Source organism: Epinephelus lanceolatus, chromosome 8 (assembly GCF_041903045.1).
Source record: "Epinephelus lanceolatus isolate andai-2023 chromosome 8, ASM4190304v1, whole genome shotgun sequence".
Lineage (NCBI taxonomy): Eukaryota > Metazoa > Chordata > Actinopteri > Perciformes > Serranidae > Epinephelus > Epinephelus lanceolatus.
Genome location: NC_135741.1, coordinates 7,498,809 through 7,518,172, shown reverse-complemented (window position 1 = coordinate 7,518,172; position 19,364 = coordinate 7,498,809). Strand labels below are relative to the sequence as shown.

Sequence of the window (19,364 nt, the reverse complement as noted above, 5' to 3'; positions counted from 1 at the left end):
CTTATAAATCGTTGAGACAGCCACTGAGTGCAAACTACAATCTGTCACTTCAACAATACATTTCTGACCTTTGCTTTGTTTGCACACAATTTGCTATCCCCATCAGCAAATGGCATTGAATGCTGTAATGAAATTAACTGATTGGCAAAGTATTGACATGGATTTGTTTTCTGATGCAGGCGTCTTCTCTCTGTGACACTATTGACATCTTAAGTGAGTTTTGATTCCTCAGTACACTGGAGGCTTTTATCTTGTCTCTGTTCTGCTCTTTGTCTGTGTGCTAGAAATAATGATAGAGCTAATTGATCAGCGTTTTACAGCCATGTAACAAAACACACTTTAATTTGCCTCTCTGAATGCAATGTGATTATTTGCTAAGACATTATTAGGCTATTGTCGTGGTGAATGGTGGAATCAATACCTTAACTTTGGGGTAAAATTTAGTTGTAGGAGCCTTTGTGGGTGGTTGTATTCTATTTTTAAATAAAATCATGCACAATTCAATCAATCAATTGATCCAGTCAGTTCAGTTTATTGTCATTTAGCCATACATCTCTGGTAAGGCAGAATTAGAGCATTCTCTGGGATCATGTTGCCCCAGTAATAAATACAAGAACACAACATTTATATGGAACAACTCAGTCTCTGAGTCTGTATCCCTAAGATGTATGGAGTTAAATTTAAAGATCCAGATTTGGGGGGATCTATTGGTAGAAATGGAATATAATATGATAAGTATGTTTTGTTTAGTGTATAAATCACCTGAAAAATAGCAATCGTTGTGTTTTCTCTACCTTAGAATGAGCCAGTTATATCTACGCAGGGAGCAAGTCCTCGTCTAAGGAGATCACCTTGTTGCGCCAACATGTTACCGTAGCCCAGAACGGACAAATCAAACACCTGTTCTAGTTAGAGCCATTTCATCTGGATCTTAAAGGGATAGTGCACCCTACAATGAAAATTCAGCCATTATCTACTCACCCATATGCCGATGGAGGCTCAGGTGAAGTTTTAGAGTCCTCACATCCCTTGCGGAGATCCAAGGGGAGAGGGGGTAGCAACACAACTCCACGTAATGGAGGCTGACGGCACCCCAGATTCAAATGTCCATAAACACAGAATTGAAACCACAAAATATTTCCATACTGCTCGTCCGTAGTGATCCAAGTGTGCTGCAGCCCCAACATAAAAAGTTGTTTTGAAAAACATAATTTGAACTCTGTTTTTAGCCTCATTGTAGCCTGCAGCTCTAACTGCCCCTCTGTGCACCGTGCTCATGTGTGTGCACTTGTGTGTGAGACCAGCGAAAGCACGTGAACACACATGAAGGTCGTGCCCATATCTCACAGTCTCGCGCAAGCGCACACACGTGAGCACAGTACACAGAAGTAGTTAGAGCTGCAGGCTACAATGAGGCTAAAAACAGAGTTCAAATGATGTTTTTCCAAACAACTTTTTATGTCGGGGCTTCAGGACACTTGGATCACTACGGACGAGCAGTATGGAAATATTTTGTGGTTTCAATTATGTGTTTTTCAATGTTTGAATCTGGGGCACCATAAGCCTCCATTAGGTGGAGTTGTGTTGCTACCCCCTCTCCCCTTGGATCTCTGCAAGAGATGTGAGGACTCTAAAACTTCACCTGAGCCTCCCTCGGCATATGAGTGAGTAGATAATGACTGAATTTTAATTTTTGGGTGCACTATCCCTTTAAGTTGTCTAAGAAAACAGGTGAGCACACATAAGCAGGTGCTACGCTAATGGCCCATCTCTAGCATGCCAAACAGCATCAGATAAACACTGATCTGAAACATGGAAGTGCTTTTTCAGTGTTTTAACCAGTTAAAATCCCCTGGGGTCTCTGTTTATTAAACAACGTGTAAAATTTATACTAAAAATGTACGTACGGACAAAAGCCAAAAACGGCGTGTGCCAAAAAATATTCGACAATTTCTACCACCTCACCATCTGCATCGGCAATTTCCCGACTCCAAAATGTTCGTAAGCATGGGTCAAAGTTTCTCCCATCATATTTGTTTTAATAGATCAAAACTGTTTCATTGGAAGTAGTGAACGCCTCTTTCAAGCCTTGTTGTGCAGATGCAATGTTTGTAAATGAGACCCCAGGTCATTTTACTTTAGAGAGGAAGAGAACTCTGTGGGTAATTCGACTCACAGTAAATACTCTTGAATGTCTGGATCAGAAATAACCTTAGCACACATAGGCGAGCGGCCCGTCTGCGATGAGCCAAACAGCATAGAAGAAACAATGATTTATAACATGAAACTGCTTTATTTAGTGTTTTTACCCGTTTAAATCACTTTGTCCATTTGTTTTAGAGAGGAAGAGACCTCTGTGGATAATTTGGCTCCTGGTTAAAACCTCCTGAATTTCTGGATCAGAAATAAGGTGAGCACACATAGCAGGCGCTGGGTGAATGGCCTGTCTGCCATGAGCCAAACAGCACAGAAGAAACACTGATTTGTAACATGAAACTGCTTTATTCCATGTTTTTTACAGTTTAAATCACCAGATCCAGTTATTTTGGAAAGGGAGAGACCGCTGTGAATAATTTGGCTCCTGGTAAAAACCTCCTGAACATCTGGATCTTATGTTATCAGAGAAAAAATGTGAGCACACATTAGCAGGTGCTGAGCTAACAGCCCTTCTCTAACATGCCAAACACCATCAGAGAAACACTGATTTGTAACACGGAAGTGCTTTATTCAGTGTTTTTACCTGTTTAAATCACCAGTTCGAAAAAATAGACAATGAAATAAATAAAATAAAATATTAAAGTAGACATTAAAATAAAATAAAATAAAATAAAATAAAATAAAATAAAATATTAAAGTAGACAATAAAATAAAATAAATAATAAAATAGTAAAGTAGACAATCTGAAATATATACAATATACAATGAAATGGTTGTAGCGTTATAAATGAAATAAGAATGAGTAATTATATTGTGTGTTTTGTTTTATAAATAGCCAAATGACCATGGTTACAACCTCCTAAATGTCTGGATCAGAAATAAGGTGAGCACACATAGCAAGCACTGGGTGAGCAGCCCGTCTGCGATGAGCCAAACATCATTAGAGAAACAGTGATTTGTAATGTGGAACTGCTTTATGCAGTGTTTTTACCGGTTTGAATCACCTGGTCCAATTGTTTTGGAGAGGGAGAGACCTCTGTGGATAATTCTGCTCCTGGTAAAAACCTCCTGAACAATGAACACTGAAGGAAATCTAATTGGGAGAAGTTTCAGCTGGTTGCAATCTGTAACCTTCCTCTGTAACCGTTCCTTTAAAACAGAGCAGAAAAAAAACAATATAAAAACAACAACAGTGGGATGAAGTTGTTAAAAAAGCTGTTCAAAGAAAAGATATGCAAATTGATTCTAATGTGATTGTCTGCTACAAATCTACATATTAATTTCTCCTCACTCACCAGGATTTTTTATTCACATTTCCTAAAAGCTTTGTCACCTTTCCTGTGGTATCCATTTGGTGTTTGAGTGTTCTGGGTGTTGTTTTTGTCTATCTTGGGTTGTCAGGAAGCATTACCCTGACAGTCTCTTTTGTTGTTGTTTCTTTAAGATTGAAAGCAGCAGTTTAAACCCAGACCTCAGGGGGCAGAAAAATAAGTAGAATTTTGAGCCAATAGGCACGGCCGCAGCGACAGCGCCAAAGCCCATAAAAGTCCCTTTAAACGGACAAAGGCCTGCTACAGTATCTCCTGCTCTCCACAACACACAGCCGGTGCCTTTTATAACAATGTCCTTTTATAACGATGTGGGTTTCACCATTTAGCAATGAGCGCTGAGTGTGATCTCGTGAATGCAAATAACCAGCTATCAGCTTTTGTGGTTCAGTAACAAAGACATTTAGCCATTGTTTCCCCCACCCTGTTTCTGTGCCACTAACCCTAAACAAATGAGTGTTTGCATGGTTTTGACCGTGCACACGGTGCCACGAATTGAAGCCGGAACAATTGCTTGATTGTTTTCTTTTTATTCCATATTTTTGTGGGATGCAAGTTGGGAGCAGTGGCGTAAAGGTTAGATTGTGCAGTTGGGTTCAGCTCTGCACAGATACAGGATTTTTTTTTTTTTATGCTCAGTTTGTGACAGCCTCAGATGGTTCTCACTGGTCAGCATGTTGCTTTGTGTTTTCTCCATCTGCATTCTCATAGTTTGTAGAGCGGGACAGTCGGTTATTGTGTGGCGTGACATTTGTTTTCATAGCCGACCTGCCATTATAGAGTGATTAGATTGTTCTTAAGCGTCCATTAATCTGAGTTAGTTTTGTGAAAGTAAAGCTGATGTAACAATGTAGATAAGTGGAATTCTTTAGGATTGAGTGGACTTTTTATTTTATTTTCAGGCAAGCAGCTGATGGGATCCACAATTTAAACATTTAACTTATAAATGCATACTTATCTCAGCCAGTCCCCAGAGTTGGAACAGTATCCACAATAAACAAAGCTATTTACAATTTTAGAAATTCCTCTGGTTTCAACAGATGGCCATGAGCAAGCAAAATATTTTCTTTGTTCACACATGCTTTATCCTAAGAAAACAAACATGATGGAAATCTGATCTTTACAGATACAAGCCATTGTTGTGTCTGTGTGTGTGTGTGTGTGCTTATCTTGTTTATCTTGCCTGCTTTCAAATGCGCACACATACTGTTGCTGCCAAATTCATTCTTATGCAATCTGAAAACTTTTTTTTTTTTTAAATCCCAGGTGGATATGGAGCAATTAGAAAAGCAGTGTGAGCGATATGGATTATTGTTGCTTCTCAAAAGATTAAGACTGCGCAGTTTTTTCCAGTATCTTTACAGGAAAGTCTTGTTATCGTATTTGTTTCCTGCGAATGCTGAATCACAAATATTTGGAGAGAATCGTTTCTCTCATGCAAATGGTCAAGAATTATTTTCATAACTGCTGCTTGTGTATCTTTGTCATCACTGGTGGTGATTCAGTACACCGGGGGACTCAGACCCAGGAAATGTTCTTGTTTTTATTTTGATATGGGATGGTGTTTCTCGGCAATGGAGAGGTGGGGAGAGGGGTGAGGAGATAAGATTAAAGCTGTGCTCTTTTAAGTGTCACAATTAGCATAACTGGTTTCAAAAGAAGTCACTTTTATTCTTTATTGTTACCAGTTGAGAAGAAAATGTGCTGTCATCCATACTGGCACCCTTTTTTTCCAGCTTAAATGAAGTTCTCTCACTGCTACCATAATGTCCACCCAACCCCATGATCTCAGTCATAGCCTGTCCATATTTGCTGTTTGTTTGACCCCATAAGGGCACGAACCCTGGCTGATCCTTCATCTGAGGACAAAGCTTATGTTTGCTGTGACATCATAAATGCCTGTGCAGAGAAAACAATGGCTGATGAATTCAGCGGGAGTCGGGCACAGTGGATGGCGGAGACGTGGCCCGAAACTTCCAGTGTCATGGAAAGTTTTTAGACAAGGACCCACACCTTGGCCAAACATGCTCCCAAAATGAGGGGAAGCTGCGAGTCAGAAGGGATCAGATTGCGTTTTTTTAGAGACAGTGTCAGGGAGGGGAGTGGGCACTGCCGCGATCATTGGGTTATAACACTAAATGTTTATATGAAGCTTTGTGGCTGTTGGAGACAGTCAGAGATGGGGCTCTGCTCCTTGGGGAAGAAAGACACTTTGTTTTTATAGGCTGCCTGGAATGTGTTGAGGACTGTGGACATCTGCTTTATTAGCATATGTGATTCCACCCCCAGCTATGAATCTGCTGGTGGTCTGATAATGTGTCTGATATCTGTAAATACAGACTGTGTGAATGACTTACACCCACCAGTGGGCTGTGGTTAAGAGTCATATTAGAAAATTTACATTTTTCCACCCGTGACAGAAACAGAGGAAATTGGCTTTGTTGAGTTCATGTTTGTCAATGCAAGGAGTTTTTGTTTTTTCAATTGCACCACACGGGGATTAGCACTATATGAATGTGTGGCACTGCAAAGTTTTAGTCTGGCTCTCCTGGAGCTTATTGGTGTGAAAATTCCTCACAAGCATTCTCAGGTCATTACAGATGCATCCCACCCATGCACTCGTACTGGCTCGTGGATTACCATTTTCTTTGTTAGGCTAATTGCATTATTGGGGCTTTTTTAAAATCAAGGAGGGGGTATGAGGGACTATGTATGAAAGCATCACTCAAGGCAGTCATTATAATATATATTGGGGGCCAAATTCAAATTCATTCATTCACAAATTGCATTTATTATTACTGCTGGTTCTAGTGGTATGGTTTGCTGCAGCTCTGCATGTGGTTTGTCCAAGTGGTGTTGCCGTACCCCAGCAGAAGCTGTTGGAGAGCTGTGGTAAAGATAAAATCAGTGCCAAACATTGAACCTGTTTTATAAATGTACTAAAAAGTGGAAAGCTAGAATGTAATAGAGTGCTGCAGGGATAGTGTTTATTAGTAGGCCAACAGGGAAGTTGAAATCATCCTGGTTCCCTCGACAAAAAGCCAGTGGGATTTTTTTTTACATTTGATTTTGGATTATTGCAGAAAATTGTTCTGTGGCAACAAAAAAAAAAATAGTTTATGATACTCAGATTTTGTCCTGGTTTATGTCTAAAATGGTCGTTGGATTCTTGGCTGGCAAACGGGTGAGGTTGGAATGAATAAAATAGAAAGATGGGAAATGTTGTTATTATTATCATATTTCATTTATTTTTAATTTGGCTTTTATTTATTTATTTGTTTTATTTCCTACATAGAAGCAAAACACACACTCATTGAGGGTGTTTTGCCTCTTTCTTTGTCGATTGTGTCTCTTTTGGTTGTTTTCTGTCTCTTTGTGGTCGTGGGCCCCGACACTTTGGACCCCTGGGCCTGTGCCCTGTAGGCCCGTTCAGTAATCCATCCAGGCTTGTTAGCACCCGTCTTTTTTTAAGACTGGTAAATGATTGTGATCAATTTTGTAAAGTGTATGGAAATGATAGTTTTGTAAATGGTTATCTTCTCACATTGTTATGCTAAATTCCCTCTAAATATGTTAACTAGCGACCAGCCCATACATGCTGAGCATATTCCACTTGCTGGCTTTGTGTAAAGTTAAGATCCATGAACTTATTGTTGTGTAGAGTGTTGCAGTGATGAGTCTTAAAACCCAATAGAGTTAGCGGATCCCGTGTCTCAAAGTAAGTCTTATGGTTAACACAAGCTTTAGAGACTTTCATGTTTTGTTCTACGGCACAAAATACGTCACTAAATACCCCACTCGAGAATTTTGAAGCTTTTAGGTGTCATGACCATATGACACGTGGCTAAATGAGACATCAGAGCATCATCATGCCAAATATGGCTCTACAGCCTTGATGTGGTGGAGACATTGAAGTCATGGAACTGTAGTGTAGTTAGTTTATAGCTTAACAATAGCTTTTTACTTCTGGTGATTGCATTTACACTTTAAGAATCTATTATGTTCTCTTATGAAGATTATCTTGCCGAACAAGACATGTAAGTATCACAAAATTTATCACAAAAAAATAATCCAGTGTAAAATGGCTTTTTGCAGAGGTGATGCTAACTTCTGTGTTGGCCTTCAAATGAATGTCAACCCTGCAGCTCTATATTGGCACCCCCCTCCCCCCCCCCCCTCTTAAAAGACATCACCCTTGTTCCTGATCAACCCACAACACCCAGCCTCGGGTGCTTCCTGTTATCACAACTTCATACCAGATAATTAATTAGTTTATGGATGATGCAGCATTTTTCCAAAAGCCCACTGATAAAGATCACATGACAAAGTCCCCTCAGACAGATATCATCTATTAAAGTGACCAGGCCTGTGTAACCTAACACTTCTTAGGGAATGCACTCAATCAAGCCTATTGTTTCTGCTCACATACAGTTCCCTGTGTGAGATAAGTCTGGCCTGGCCACAAAGATAACAACAGCGCCTTAAGAACACGGATGAGACGTTCACTGTCAACACCTTCAGTTTGTGAAGTTCCTGCTCAGATTAATGTGCGAGTTCAGCTCAGTCCAGCAGCGGTGGACATCTGAGTGCAGGAAAATGCCCCTGATTAACAATGTATATGGAGAGTTATATTACTGCGGTGACTCTCTGGTAAGCCATTCGTTCTAATATCACATTATCCCCGACTAATATTCAGACTATTAGTCAGGATGTAATGAGGTGAGCCGGTGCCTGTGGTGTGATTCACGCAGCAATTTGATGAGGGCAGCTTCTGAATAGCCTGCATAAATATTATGGCACGGAGGATGTGAGTCAGGACAGAGAATCCAGTTCATTGGGCCATTATTGGAGTTGAAAGGAAGGAGAGGAAGTTGGTTTGAAGATTTGTCACCAGCAGATCTTTCTGTTTTAGGAAGGGGGTGGGCTGTGCACGGCTCAGGAATGTGACCAAAAAAAACTGGGTGTTGGGAGGGTTTTCATAAATACGACTAACTTGTCTAACTAGTGACCAGGCTCTGTGTGTCGGGTGCTTTTGAACAGTAAATCCAAAAATATGCAACACACAAATATTACCTGTAATTTCACGTGTTTAACTTCATATTTTGTGTCATCGCAGTTGAATGGAACATGAAGCCTGTTGCTCAAGACTTAAATATGCATGTCCACAACAACAGGTTTCAGAGATCAGAGCAACAGGTAAATCAGAAACTGCCTCTTTCTGTCATCGGCTCATCTCGCTCATTTAATTCCAAGCCTGTTGACTGCATCTGCATTCCTGCTAAAAGCTCATTTGAGGCAGTTGTCCTGCTCAGACACTCATCACCATCGGTGGGAGGCTGATATATCCATCTGCGCCTGCGAAGGGGCGCTAATCCTTGACAACTGTGCCCCTCTGGCACCATATCCGTTGCACTGCTGGCTGTGTGATACAATAGACTCCCCTCCTTTGTCCTTGAAATTGTTTTAATTGGCCCCGCAGCAGGGGTTGGGGTTGCAAACATAAGACTGACTCAATGGGACTGACAAAATCACAGGAGCATGATACTGCAGGCTCAGAGATGACAGACACGTGTTGGAAGCAGACCATCTGTAATAAAAGTGACAGATTTAGAATCGGCGCAGTCTGTTAAATCACAATGAAAATAAATACAGCTATTTAAACGAACATAAAGGTGTTGAAAACATGTTTCAGTGGCAGCTTATGCCATGAGAATGTAATTATCCTGAACTTTTAACATAGTAGGGGATGTTAACACTTTATAAATACACCTGTAGCATGTTTCTTGTGGGGTTAAACATCTGGTGAGGAATTTAAATAGACAGTTATGAATATTTCTCAAGTGGAAAAACCTGCTGCAAAACACAAAACTTGACAAAGACCCAAAACAAATTTCCCCAAACATCACTTGCAGCGCTTATTGCAAAACCAGTTATGCATGATGGCTTATAACTCACATAGGTGAGTGTGTGTGAACATGCACATGTAGCCTCTGCTAAGCCACAGCCACATGCATTCGCCTGTCCCCAGCACCAAACTTGCAGCATGGACAGTTTGGACCTCCCAGCAGCCATGCCAACAACAAGAGGTGACGAGCGTGATCCAAGAGGATCCTGTGACCTCTAAAACACCACTTTAATCCAATATCCATGTCTGCTGTGAGGGTCACCTTCTTTTGGGAAGTTAATTCAAGGAATCTCTGTGGAATGCCAGAAGCAGCACCGGCTCTTGATACGGGGGAGGAGCAGCTGTAATTCAGAGCAATGGTTGTCAGACAGCAAAACTCTCTATGGGTGGAACATGGAGGCAAAAAAAACTTAGTTTGGCCTTTTATGTAAATGCAAATACCCCCTTCCAAATTCTCCCAAGTCAAACACACCCATCCCCCTCGACTTCTCCTCCTCCTCCTCCTCCTCCTCCTCCTCCTCCTCCTCTCCCTGCCCCATGGGAGGAGGGGTGGTGGAGAAACAGAGAGAGATCCCAAACCATCTGAATCCCTTTTAACTAAGTGGCCAGAGAGGAGTAAGGGCAATTATTCCACCATGATGCATTCCTTTTCAAAAGAGGACACCATCACTGTTCAACACATGGAATGCAAGCTGTGTTATGGGCACTGAAGGCATGTCACATCCTCCGAAAAACACTCGAGCCGCACATCAGAAACAGCAAAACAGGTGCTCACAAAGGCATTAAGTGCTGCATGCACAGTGGGGAACAAAATATGTGAGGGGGGAAACTGCTTACATGTAAATGCTTTTACAATATGCTCAGTGTGGTTATTTACGCTACGCACAGCCGAGTGGGTGTGTGCTGGAGTGAAAATCAAAATTATGGCATAATCTGCAAATTAACATGCAGGAATTTTAAAATCAGCCAAACTCTGATTTTGCTGTTTGCACCCACAAACTAATTTACTCCATGTATTCAGTCATAATCACAGCATAATTTGATTTTTGGTCTACATGTGAAGAAGCAGAAGGCTTTAAATGTGGGCAGCACAAGCCTGTTTGCAGTATTTTGCAATAGCTGAACAAAATTGTGTTCCTGAGATCTGATTGTCTGTCACTTCTGTTGTATGGCTCAGTTTCCTGCCACTGTAAACACAGGCTTAATGATGAAAAATACAGCTGTGGGACTTTTGAATGGAGAGGCCTACAATTAACAAAGATTAATAACAGCGTGTTGTAATGAAGCCCCTCCTTGCTCCGGGTCCCTGAGGCAAAACTTCTCTGAGAGAAAAAAAAAGTGTTTGTTTATTTTCACCATTCATAGTCATGCTGATTATAAGAAACTGGAGACGTTGCATTCTTGTCCGCGTGGAATTTAAAGAGTTTCTGCCCCCCCCCCCCAGTCACCTTTCAACATGAGTTCATTGAAAATGGAACAAAAGACGGTGTGTTGGTTTTATAAGACAAAATGATAAACACATTGTTTGGTTTTTTTTCCAATGTAAAATCAATACTTTCTACTAGTTACCACTTTTAATTCTGCGCATCTTTAATTTTTCAAATTGCCATTCTTACACTGCATGACTGCCTTTAAAAGGAAATATTACACACTTCTTTATTCTGATCAAAGATTTCAGGCTTGTGTAGCCTCACCCCCCCGTACCCCCACCTGTAGCTTGTGCAGTATTGATTGCTCCTGCGAGGTTCACTTCCTCAGCGGTGTTTAATGGAGCTCATCGTCCCCGACCAATTCTCTCACCATTTCCTCTGAAACTGGACACTTGTGCCCATGTTTCATCCCAACAGCACCTTCCTTAGGAAGCGACTGGAGCATGGAGCGAGAGCTTTAACACTTCTTTTAAAAAGACAATGAGCGCAAGACAAATTTGCAGCGGAGCAGCTGTGTGGTGGAAAAAACGCTCGCCTTTGTCCAGTCCTTCCCACAGTGGCATAGGGGCTGTCATATGCTGAGCATTTGTTTGACTGTTTTAGATGGGTTTTTGAATGCATGTGGGGTGGAACCAAACACATTCTCATGTGTGTGAAAGTCACAGGGTATAAAGACAGATTGCTCAACTTCTGTTCTCCCACCTCATCTGTGATATAACTCCAGTCTGTTTTGGAGTAGTCAGCTGGGTGGTGGTTTGACACCAGTATTCAGATGTTTCTCTTATGTTTAGCAACTGTGTTTTTTACCGACAATCAAATATGTTGAGAAGGAAATAATTTGACATTTTGAGAAATACACTTATTTGTTTTCTTGCCAGAAGTTAGATGAAAAATAGCTTCTGTTTTCACGTTTTTACGGTAAATATGAACCTACCATGAGCAGCTGGTTAACTTAGCTTAGCATAAATTCAGGAAACAGGGAAGCAGTTAGCATGGCTCTGTCCAAAGAAAACAAATTCTGCCCAAAAATCACCTCTAAATCTCATTTATAAACATAATATATCTTGTTGTACCTGTGGACAGAGTCAGGATGGTTGTTTCCTTGTTTCCAGTCTCTGTGCGAAGCTAAGCTGTTGTGTTAAAGGAGCTTGATATGATATTCAGAGCAAATTGATTCACAGGTTGTCTGCACATGGCTCTCAACATGGAGTCAGCTGGGACTTGGTATTTGAAATACATTTTCAGATGTTCTTCTCATATTGTGCACCTATGGGTTTGGGTTGTGGTGTTTTTTTACTGTAGGGTGACCATATTTTGATTTCCAAAAAAGAGAACACTCGGCCAGCCACGACATAGCCTACTGAAATGATACTCGCAGTTTACTCAAAGATGCCTTATAATTTTAATATATTTAAAATTTATATGTATGGATAGAAAATTCAGTTATATTACAAAATAATATCTCTCAAAGACAGAAATTCAGATAGGCCCCAATAGGGGACACATACACACACTAGAGTGTGGCGATCCGAGCCCGACGGTACCCGACGAGTCGGGCCGGGTTCGGTCAAAAATGTAGCTATAAATTGTATTCGAGCTTGGGTCGGATTCGGTCGGCTTTCAGTGAAAATATAGTGTAAAAATAAATAAAATCCTATTGTCTGTCCTGTTTATTGCTTTGGGACTGTTATTTACGTGACAACACCTGAACATAACACACACACACACACACACACACATTGGCTGTTTGTTTCTACCTCTCTCCTCGCTGGAAGTCTCGGACCTCCAGCTGCCCGCCTCCGCCTTGATTAAACGCTGAAAATAAAATAAAAGAGGGAGCCAGGTTTTTCCTATTTTATCTTATTTTGTTTTATTTCTCCCTCTCCTCTCGCTAGAAGCGTCGGCCCTCCCGCCTTCCGCTCCCGCCTTCCACTCCCGTCTCAAACACGGAGGTCTCCCTCTTGCGGAGCATCCACGGCGCACACCCGGCCTGTTAAATAGCCTGTAACCACTGTGTGACACAAACTCAGTGCTTTGGTCATTAAATAATGTCGGGCTCGGCTTGGGTTCAGACAGAAATATGCGGCCCGTGCCACACTCTAACACACACACACACACACACACACACAAACACACGGAAAACCGGACATTATCATCAGTTTATAAGGAGGACGTTTGGTCAGCCTATTTTACTGGCAGTCAAATATGTTGATAAAGAAATTATTTTGAATTTTGAGAAATATGCTTATTTGTTTTCGTGACAAAAATTAGATTAAAAATTGCACCGTTTTCATGTTAATATGGTAAATACGAACCTACTATGAGCAGCTGGTTAGCTTAGCTTAGCATAAAGGCTAATAACAGCGAAGCAATTAGCATGGCTCCGTCCAAAGACAATGAATTCTGTCAAAAATGACCTCTAACGCTCATTTATTAATATGCTGCATCTTGTTGTAGCTTTGGACAGCATCAGGCTAGCTGTGTCCCCTGTCTCCAGTCTCTGTGCCAAGCTAAGTTACTGTGTTAGAGGCCGCACACATGTTGTGTCTTTAACCACCTGAAAAACGCAAGGTCTGGCAGCAGGGCGGCATGTGAATGGTCCCTTAAAGGAGCTCCATTCAATATTCAGAGTGTATCTATGATTTACATGTTGTCTGTACATGGCTCTCAACATGGAGGTGGCTTAACTAGCTCTAGCAGCTAATAATGCTAACAGCACGGACATTGCTAACAACAGAAACAGCGCTAACATTTTTAACAAGGGGGGAACCAACAGGTGGGCGCTACACTTTCACAACAAGGCTGTCATGATATAAATGGCAACCACCATATTACTGCGGTGTAGATCGGTGATGATTAGCTAGCTGGTAGGACCAGAACCCCTAACCCAAACCCACATGCACATGCGTCGAGACCATCTACCACACCACAACAACATATCTTCATTCTGTTCGTATGATATCTTATGATTAAGCCTCCAGGAATGGAGTTGTCATGTTACGTACTTAACGAAGAGTTTCGTAGGTTAGATTTGGTAAAAGAAACATGGTTAGGCGTCGCTACATTATGTACTTAAAGTTAAGTTAGGTACCTAACGAAAAGTTTTGTACTCAACGTAAAGTTACATAGGTTAAGTCTAGGAGAAGAACATGGTAATGACATACGTTACAATAACTCAAATTTCACACTGGACACAAACATCAGTCTCCTGGGGGAAGTTCTCTGTTTGCTTGACCCACCCCAGCCTCACTCCATATATAGACTTTTGCTCTTTATACTACTTCCTTCTGTCTCTGGTCAGCGCTTTTGTCAGATGGTTGCAGCCCACCCAATTACTTGGGTTATAGACGAATTCTGGTGCACTACTTTTTTTTGATTACAACACACACAGCAGCAGCATGACTTCATTTTCTGCTCCAGACACTATTCCTCCACTAAATCTTTACATAGCAAATAGTAATTTGCCGTGGTATTATTGCTCTGAATATCACAAAGAGCTCCTTAGCAGTCAGATTTACCGCAGACACAGGAGTGGTTCAAGCTTCTGATCTAACTCAGTAAGCGTTATTCCAAATATGTCATGCGTTTAGGAGGGAAGACATTCGTCAGAAATGTCTGTACTTTGCATCTCTGTACTGAACTTCACGGTGTCTGTGTCGTGTTAGCAGGCAGATTCTACGCGCTGACACTCAGACAGCAGTCAGCTAAATGAGTCTGTGTGATAAGTCCAGCCCGAGCCTTTCATCCTCTGGACGTTCGGACAGAGACACAGACAGGTCAGGGTTAATGACGGGCTGTCATTGCACCTTTAAGGTACTACGTGTTGAGTAACGGGTGTTTATGGGTAATAGTTTAGAAAAGAAAAGAGTCAAATCTGACACACAAAAGGATTTTGATCATCAAATATTGATTAAATCTGTAGATGTATTCTTACTGGTTGAGTGTAAGATTGATTTTTGATTAATAATGGATTTATCCTCCATCATGCACAACAAAGGTGAGCTTATATTCCATATCAGTAACACCTCCCCTCCCCCCGCAAAGAAACTATCAACATTTCCTTCCGATCAGTCCGACTGTAATGGAATACTTGTTAAAAACCGAAGAATGCGCTTTAATTTGTCAAGGGGATCTGAGCTGACAACTTTAGTAAAGTCCACTATAACAACCTTCCAGGGCCCCTGACCTAGGGAGGGAGTGACCCCTGACCTTATTTGGGCCTCTTTTATGAGGACTTTTTTTTTTTTTTTTTGGGCTCCGGCCAGATGGCTAAACTATCAAAGGGTTTTTTTATGAGAAAAATCTGCAGGCAAGAGCAGAGTAGTATATTTATCTCATTGTGTGCAGGGCGAAGCTTCTGTTACTTCTGTCTAGGTGGGTCGAGAAAGAATCGGATACACAACGGGGTGTGTGTGAGTGTGTGTGTGGGTGCCAGCCTGCTCACCAACATCTGAAGTGTTGTCAGTTGGCCCCTTTTTCATAAATAATATCAGCTCGGTCCTAAATTCTCAAGCGAGGGAGTGTTTGTGTTTAACCTCGGTACTTTAGTTCCATATTCATGCTCACTACATCGATTTCTACACTGTGATATAACGAAAAAAGTTAATTGGATTATTTTTTTCTCAAATTGAAAAACAGGTTTCCATTATCAATGCTAACAGCAGCAGCACACAGGAAAAAAAAATCAATTTTATGTCTCTGCAACGCAAAAGCAATCACACTATAGAGTTGCATAAATAGTGTGTTGAATAAGGTTGCTGCTCTTTTTTTTACAAACAAGCCCTGTCCATTTTTTTTACAGGTAATATAAAACCAGTTTATGAAAAGATTTTATAAATGCTACCCTGAAACCGATGTGACAGTTGCCTGAGATCACAGATGAGCGCAAATCAGTGGAATTTGCGTGTTTGAGAAAAGGGAAGAGTTGTGTGTCCCAGGGTCACTATAACTCGCTCTGCTCACATCACTCATGTGGCGTCTTTATGAGCGATTGGCTGTTTTGTTGGATTAGGTTTCTGGGGAAGCATTTAGGGCCGGGGCCTGTTTGCAGAGCAACACGGGAACGGATTTTCGAAGATCCCAGTAAATGTTTAAAATGACATCTAATCCGGTGCGCATGTTTGTGTGTGTGTCTGCATGAATCTGACTTTGTGAATGATAGAAATATTGCTATATTTGTGTAGTGGTGAAAGCCCCGCTCAGCAGGAAGTGGTTGCCTTCTTATGCACACATGAATAGCCACACAGCTGCTGTAAGCATTACCTGTTTGTTGTTCTCTGCAGACACCAAATCAGCTGCTCCCTCTGAGCCTACTCATCATATGTCTTTTGACCTCTGTATGAACAGGAGCGAGATAATTTCCAGACATGAATTCCACATGAGCGCAAAGTGGATACACAGGAGTTTCAACGTCAGTGCAGTAATGTATGTAAAAACTCAAAGAACTTTGTCCTTTTGGACATAAAGTACTCCAAAATATGTCAATATAATGTCAAAATTTAGTATGTTTTGGTATTTATGACCTTCCAAAATGATTCCCAGAGACACCGATCAGTCATTTATGAACACATGTAGCTTTTAAAATAGTATCCGACCCTTCATAACTGTGGTAACCCAAGCTGTCGCCGGCCCCGGTTGTTTTAATGTGGCCATTCCTTCTCCTGATTGCGCTCAGGGGTCGAGCAAGATCTGAAGTCACTGGAAGCAGTTAAAATAATAGGAGCTGACCATGTGTTTGAGGTTATAAGAAGGGGAGGGACTTCCACCCCCCCTTTACACAGAAACAAAACAGCCGCAGCGGAGACGGCTGCAGTTGAACTCTGACGTTATTAGAACCTGGAGAATATGTGATGATAAAACATCAGTTATGAGGGTTTTCATCAGGCGTAGCTTCAGATCTCTGAGTGATTTTGTGAACTGTTTTGATTTGATTCTCGCCTTTGGTGTTAATTTCCATCATTAACAACACATTAAGCTTCAGTATTTAATAGCTAACTTAGATATTAATGTGTGTTTTTATCAGTAGACCTCAAAAGGTTATTTTACATTCTGATGCAGGATTGAAAATCTGAGCTAAATAAGATCTGACAAACTGAAGCAAAGCAAACTGGGCAAGGTTTGTAAAAACTCAGAAATTAGGCAATTTAAAAGTCTTGAAAATCAGTAACCACTGAATTGGTGATCGTTGTGGTGTGTACACTTCCTAAAGTCTGTTATGTACACACGGCCTGTTTACTTTCCCCAGCAGGGCAACGGCTCAGCACATGTACATTCACATGCACACACTCTCAAAAATACTCACCCACGCACATGTACTTCCACTCCACATAACTGTCCCCACCCAGTTTCATTCACAAAGAGAAGCGTGGTGACAGGGGCGGGGTTTTAAAGCTCACCCAAAATGTGTGTGAGTCATTGAGGGAGCACACGCATAAACGGACATCTGCTGTGTGCTGCAGAGAGTGAACATTCAATAACCCCTGAACTAAAAATGTTTATCATAAAGATGTGTACCAGTTTGCTTCCAATCTGTGTGTTTGAGTGTTTTTGCTTTTGACTTCAAAGTTTGATTTGTGTGTTTTGCAAATGATCTAGAACCAGAATTATGAGGGAGATCCTTCACCTTTTTTTCTTCCTTTCTTCTCCACTGTTAAATCCTCCTAAAGTTCACAACACAAAGACCCCTGAGCGCTGGCCAGCCCACCCTGCAGATGGCCGGAGGATCAGAGGCTGTCAGCACGCTTAAACGAGCCAAGAGTCGAGGCTTCAGCCCTGCGGGGGAGGGCAGAGCATGAATGGGGTATTTCCACCAACCTCTATAGCCCCCCACTGGGCATTTGTAAAATGATTTGTGGCAAATTTGTTTAATCAATATGGATGTGGGGGTTTGGATACCCTCCTCGGACACAAGTCTTTCTCTGACCTCTTTTTTTTTCCTTCCCCTGCCTGTAAGTGCATCATGATGTATTAGGTAAGCTCAGGGTTAAGTCAGGTTTTTGTTTGTATGTGTGTGAGTACAAAACCAAGTGGATGCATACCCGGGAGGAAAGTTAGTGCTCAGGAGAGGGCTCGCCAAACAGCACAGGGATTCAAACAAGTAATACAAGTTTGGACACTTCACAACAAAGACCTCTTTACAATGTGTATTGCATGTGTGTGTCCTTGAAGAGGAATCACTCCTTTTGATCTTTCTGATGTATTTTTTGTCTCCATTAAAAGTTTTTTGGGAGTTTTCCTCTGAATCGAGGGTCTTGAGATAAAGGCTGTCATGTGCTCCGCTTGTTTTGAAGCTCTTTAATTTGCATTTTGGGCTAAACTTTTGGGCTAGACTTTAAAATCTATGATGTTCTCTTTTTGGGTACTTGATGTCATGTTTCTCTGTGTAATATCACCAGCCTTCCGTGATGTAAAGGCCGAGACACACCAAACTGACTGACTAATCACTAGTGGTGATGTCGGCCTAAGACCAACCGTCAAGGGGTTGAAATCCTTTTCTCCCTCCAGGCAAGGAAACCCTTGATTTTGGCAACCGCTTTACCTGTATTGGACGACAGTGATGTGCTTTTTATGAATGCCCCTGACCAGTTCCTACAGAAACTTGAGACTGTTTACCAATGTGCTTTACATCTTATTACTGGCTGTGGAAACTGTAGCCCTCTCTGTACGTCCTCCGACTTTCACATTGGTTGGTTTTTAAATAAAAAGCTCTGTTTGGGATGGTCCTTTTATATCTTTGTACATTTGTAAAAGCCAAAAAAGCCCCTTCTTTGAATAACTTACAGAGATCCTGAAATTGTCTGAGCTGATAACTAAGAGGGAATTTAAGTCAGTTCTTAAGGGTTGAGAAAATAGCGCTGTTCGTCAGTGTGATTGGTATTCAAATTTGAACTGAACTCATTTTAGAAAATAAAACGTGTATGAATTTAACTGTTTTTGTGTTGCATTTTAACTGGATGTTGTGCTTGCTCATTTGTGGCGTGTGATTGTTTAACTTGTCTGCTTGTATTTATTGTTGTAACGATGTTTGAGCTGCCCTCCTGGCCAGGTCGCTCTTGAAAAAGAGATTTTAAATTTCAACAAGACTTTTATCTGCTTAAATAATGGATATATATAAATGTAGACCTACCGTTGCGTTGCCCAGTGTCACCTGTGTCTTAGCTAAAAAGTTGCACTGAACTCACCGCAATGATAACAGCCAACAGCCAGCTAGCACGTACATTCTCCACCTGTATGAGAGGAAATATCTCTTAATACCAGCAGGTGGCATTAGCCTGTAATCGTCATTCAAAACGACAGGATGGATTCAAGATGCTAGTTAGCCAGTTAGCACATTAACAACACAACCAGATGCTGAAAGAACTAATTATATTTACGGTGCCCCAGTGAACAATAATACAATTACGAACCTTGTTTCTATGTCATGCCCTCTTGACTTAAATCATTTGTTTACTTTCCTCACTTCCATTTCTTATTTTGTGTGCCGAGCTGAACTTCCAATCAGAGTGATTTCATTCATCGATGGGCTTCACCATCTCTGACACCAAT

General features: G+C 41.2%; 1 long non-coding RNA gene across 1 annotated transcript; it reads left to right on the top strand.

The window, feature by feature from the left end:
- Nucleotides 1-2,339: 2,339 nt before the first annotated feature.
- LOC144464210 (uncharacterized) lies at nt 2,340-18,746 on the top strand. The gene is made up of 2 exons (XR_013491980.1): nt 2,340-2,410; nt 17,486-18,746. It is a non-coding gene; the product is annotated as an uncharacterized LOC144464210 (long non-coding RNA).
- Nucleotides 18,747-19,364: the final 618 nt, after the last annotated feature.